The sequence below is a fragment of the Cupressus sempervirens genome, chromosome 7 (genome assembly GCF_028749045.1).
Source record: "Cupressus sempervirens isolate cs-2001-9-10 chromosome 7, ASM2874904v1, whole genome shotgun sequence".
Taxonomy (NCBI): domain Eukaryota; kingdom Viridiplantae; phylum Streptophyta; class Pinopsida; order Cupressales; family Cupressaceae; genus Cupressus; species Cupressus sempervirens.
Window position 1 is genome coordinate 238445360 of NC_143124.1, and position 5413 is coordinate 238450772.

A 5413-nucleotide genomic window follows, 5' to 3' on the forward strand; every position below is an offset into this window, starting at 1 on the left:
CCTCTGTAGCTAAAGCTCTAGGTCTTCCACTGACTAAAACCTTTAGCTATTTTTACTCAATAGATGCAAAACAAGTACCCTTGCTTGGATAGATAAAATATACTCAAGTTGCCCTCGCTGCCTACCCTCCCAAGAGACTTAAACCCACCATTCTAGTGGCAACCATCCCTCTAAGTTTGGGAATGCTCTTAAGAAGATTTTTTAGCAAGGACATGGGGGGGGAGATAAAACTAGACTTTCCCTATCCTATTATTCCATTTGGGAACAAGAAAGAGAAATGAGAACCAAAAGAAAAGGAAAAATTTGTTGCTCTGAAATAAGATGATCCTAGGTCTCAAAGTTCATATCAAAAAATGAAGTTTTGTAATTATATGCTATTCTCTAATACCCTTGATAGCCTTGAAAATTTAGAGCTAACTAAAGGTGATTAGTTGTGGACTTTGGAATTTGATGGGAGCTGTGCTAGTATTGGTCTAGGTGTAGGAATTGTTTTAACATCACCTAGTAGAGAAACAAATTTTTGAGCATACAAGTAAGATTTCAAAAATACCAACAATATTGTAGAGTATAAAGCCCTTCTCCTTGGTATAATTATAGAAAAGACAAAAAGAATTCAAGATACTCAAAGTTCAAGGACATGCATAATTGGTGGTAAGACAAGTCAAAAACCAATATCCAATAAAGAATTCAAGATTGAAGAATTATCATAATAAGGTGTGGGATGAAATTGAGAGTCTAGATGCTTTCTCAATTATAGCAGTAGCAATGGAATTCAATTAAAGAGCTGATTCTTTGGCATTTTCTACATCTTTTCTCCTTCCACATCCTAATTTTAAAGATCAAACCTATAAAGTAAAAGTTCTACGTAGGCCCAATGTTCCTAATAATTAAGATTCTTCGTAGGTGTTTGAAGATGACAAACACATATAAAAATCCATTGAAGGGGAAGAACCTTTTGAAGGCTTATATTTTGAAGGAATTACTAATTCAAGTGGTGATCTAGTGATAGTTGACAAAAGGAAATCAGAGCTTGATATAATCCAACTGAAAGGTAATAAGATTCCAACCCATCTTATATCTTTGGAAAATCTCTTTGATAGGAATGATGCATATATTAAGAGAGAAAGAGATAAAAATAGGGAAAATGTTGTTGTGAGTATGATTAAATAAACATAGTGATAAATATCAGTCCAAAAATGATAAATATAGGAAAGTGTTTCACACAAAAGGAGAGGATAGAAATCCATAAATTACTTATTAAATTTCAAGATGTATTTTCTTCAAGGTATGAAGATCTAAAAAATTTCATGGATGGGAAATTTAAACATGAAATCCCCCTTAAGCTAGGAGTAACACCATTCAGACAGAAATAAAGAAATTACAAGGATATAGTTGAAGGAGTAATATTTAAGGAGATTGATAAAATGTTGCAGGCTAGGATCATATATCCTATTCATCACTCTACTTAGGTTGCTAATATTGTGTTGGTAAAGAAGAAGAATGGAAAGATAAGGATTTGTGTGGATTTCAAAAATCTAAATTAGGCCTCTCTCAAAGATAACTTTGCACTCCCCAACATGGATCATCTCTTACAAATTGTTGTAAGGTCAACAATGATGTCTATGTTAGATAGATTTTTAGGGTATAATTAGATTCAAGTAGATGAAGTAGATCAATTCAAAACAACCTTCACCACACCATGTGGTACTTTTTCCTATAGTAGGATGCCTTTTGGCATAATTAATGCAGGTGCAAGCTTTCACTATGGTATGAATTTGGCTTTTGGTAATTTGAAAGATAGAATCATTTTCATATAGCTTAAAGGTTTGACAGTCTTATCCAAAAAGAGAAAAGATCATATCAATGATCTACAAAGTGTGCTACAAAGATGTAGAGATCATGGTGTCTCACTAAATCCCAAGAAATCAGTATATCATGTAACAGAGGGAAAATTACTTGGTAATATTGTATCTCAAGAAGGAATGAAGATTGATCCAGACAAAGTTAAGACCATTCAACAATTAAGTCTTCTATTAAGAAAAATTAAAGTAAAATCTTTCTTTGTCCAAGTCAATTTCTTAAGGAGATTTATGTCTTATTTGTTAGAAATACTTAAGTGTATAGTTTTTATGATGAAAGGTAATAAGAATTTCAAATAAAGTTATATTGGAAAGATGGGTTTTGAAGACATCAAAGGTGCTATTACCAAGACACCTCTTCTTGTTCATCCATATTATACTAAAGAACTCATTATATATTGTTATGTATCAGATCATACCATGTCAGCTATATTGATGTAGGAAGACAAAGAAGGAATACAAGCCCCAATTTCTTTTATGAGTATGCCATCAAAAAATCAAGAACTGAGATACTCACAAATGGAGAAAAATGCTTATATTTTGCATTCCCATTCAGTGATATGTGTGTCAGATTCCATAGTCAAAGGCATCTTGACCCAACAAGAGATTGGTTACAATAATAGAGGATTTTGGATAACAAAATTCCAAGAGTATGATATTGAGATATAGCAAACCAAACTTGTAAGAGGAAATATACTTCATAAAGCTTTTACAAAAGATTAGCAAGTTGGTAAGGTTCTCATGGTAAGTATTCAAGATCCTTGGTTTTCAAATATTGCATTCTTTTTGACATATGGTGAATTCCCTGATAGATTGACTACTAAACAAAGAAGGGACCTAAAAACAAAGGCCTTAAAGTATTTAATTCATGAGGATGTTTTTTATAAGAAAGTTATTGATGGTACTTTTATAAGATGTGTTGATAAAGAGAAATAGGAAAAGCTCTTAAAATATTTTCATAATGAAGCATGTGGAGGACACTTCTCTTCTACTATTACTACATTCAAAATCTTAAGGAAATTCTACTATTGGCCTAGTATGTTAAAAGATTCATATAAGTGGGTTGCCAGTTGTGAGAAATGTAAGATGTTTACTAGTAAACCTCAATTAGTTGTGTTATCTCTTAGGCCAGTAGTGATTGAAGCTCATTTCCGTCAATGTGGTTTGAATTTTATAGGCCCAATAAATCCTTCTTCCAGTCAAAGATATTTTTATATTGTAACTGCCATGGATTATTTCAATAAATGGGTTGAAGCAACTTCTTCTCTCTCTTCCTACAACTTGGTGAGATGTACAATTTTTTACATTTCAATAAAGTGGTACTATTTATTCCAAAAAAACATAACACAGTACAAAGTGTGGCCCCGACTAAAATTTTAACTTTTTTTTTGAAATTCTTTAATTGGTCTAGTCAAAAGTTACTTAACACTATGTAGTTTATCCCATATTTTTTGGGTAATTTTATAATCTATATTTTTTTTTCAATGAATTTTTTAACTAGATACATCCCAAAAATGTGAAATATCTATGTGCTCCCCTTAGAAATAATTGAAAACTAATCTAAAATCAAAACTTTTTTTTCTCAAAGTGTGTAGAATGGAATCTAGTTTCTAAAAAACTAAGTTGTTGCAAAATTTGATGAATGAGTTAAAATCTATAGCCCAACTAGTACATGGTGGTTTTTTGAGAAAAAATGAACATACATTCAAAAGAAATCATAGATGAAAGGCTTAAAATAGTTCAAATTAAAAATAAATAAAATGGTTAGATAGCTAACATAGAGACCTACAATGCCATGTAACCTGATCTTATCGATACCCAACCACGATGAATCTTGAAGGAAAGCACACAAGAAAAATCAATCATTTTTTGTATGTTTGCTAGAAAACGTGTCTCAGACCTATTTTTAAACTCCAAACCTTTGGTTTGGATCTCCAAGGAAAAACCAAGCCTTAGGCTTGGTTTTAATGCAAAGATTTGAATAGCGCATGCACCCTATAGAGTGCACGCACTATTAGAACCATTTGAATTCTCAGTAGTGCATGTGCGCTATAGTGCACACACACTATTGAGACTTAAATTGAAAATCAAGATCAAGAGAGAGTTGGGGGGTTGTGGGAATGGCTATGTTTGTGTGTGTGAGAGAGAAAGAGATAGAGAGAAAGTAGGGGATGGGAGAGGGGAGAGAGTATGGGATGGGAGAGAGGAAGTGAGAAAGAGTAGGGGTGGTAGAGAGAGTACAAGATGGGAGAGAGAGGAAATGTGAGAGAGTAGGGGTGGCAGAGAGAGTACAAGATGGGAGAGAGAGGAAATGTGTGAGAGAGTAGGGGTGGCAAAGAGAGAGTACAGGATGGGGGAGAGAGATTGAAAGTAGGGGATGGAAGAGAGAGGAAGTGTGAGAGAGAGTACAGGTTGGGAGAGAGAGATTGAGAGTAGGGGATGGGGGAGAGAGAGAGTAGGTAGTGGGCGATGGAGTGGGAGAGGGAGAGTGAGAGAGAGGAGGATGGGAGTGCATGTGTGTGAAAGAGAGAGAGTAGTGAATGGGAGAGGGGGGAGACGAAGTAGTGAGAGAGAGAGAGAGAGAGAGAGAGAGAGAGAGAGAGAGAGAGAGAGAGAGAGAGAGTAGGGGATGGGAGAGAGATTAGGCAATGGGAGAGGGAGTGGGAGAGGGAGAGAGAGGGGAATGGAAATGTGTGTGTGTGTGTGTGTGTGTGTGTGTGTGTGAGAGAGAGAGAGAGAGAGAGTAGCAGATAGAAGAGAGTTTGAAAATGTGAGAGAGAGTAGTGGGTAGTAGAGAGAGAATAGAGAGGGAGAGAGTGAGAGAGAGAGAGAGTGTGTGTGTGTGTGAGAGAGTGAGAGTGAGAGTAGGCAATGGGAGAGGGAATGGGAGAGGGAGGGAGAATGAGAGACAAAGTAGGGGATAGGAGAGGAGAGAGGGGGTATGGGTGTGTGTGTGTGTGTGTGTGTGTGTGTGAAAGAGAGAGAGTAGGGAATGAGAGAGGGGAGAGAGAGATAGAGAGAGAGTAGGGCATGGGAGAGAAAGAGAGTAGGAAATGGCAGAGGGAATGGGAGAGGGAGAGAGAGGGGTGATGGGAGTGTGTGTAAGAGAGAAAGTAGGGGATGGGAGAGAGTGTCAAAGTGTGAGAGAGAGTAGGGGTGGTAGAGAGAGAGAGAGTAAGAGTAGGGGATGGGGGGGGGGGGAGAGAGAGAGAGAGAGAGAGAGAGAGGGAGTGCAAGGGAGAGAAAGGGGGAATGGAAGAGTGTAAGAGAGATAGATTAGGGGATGGGAGAGAGTAGGCAGTAGGAGAGGGAGGGGGTAATGGGAATGTGTATAAGAGAGATAGAGAAGGGAATGGGAGAGAGTGTGAGAGTTTGAGAGAGAGTAGGGGATGGCAGAGAGAGCTCGTACGGGATGGGAGAGAGAGAGAGAGAGAGAGAGAGAGAGAGAGAGAGAGAGAGAGAGAGAGAGAGAGAGAGAGAGAGAGAGAGAGAGTAGGGGATGGGAGAGAGTGTGTGAGAGAGTAGGGGATGTAAGAGAGAGAGTGAGAGTAGGG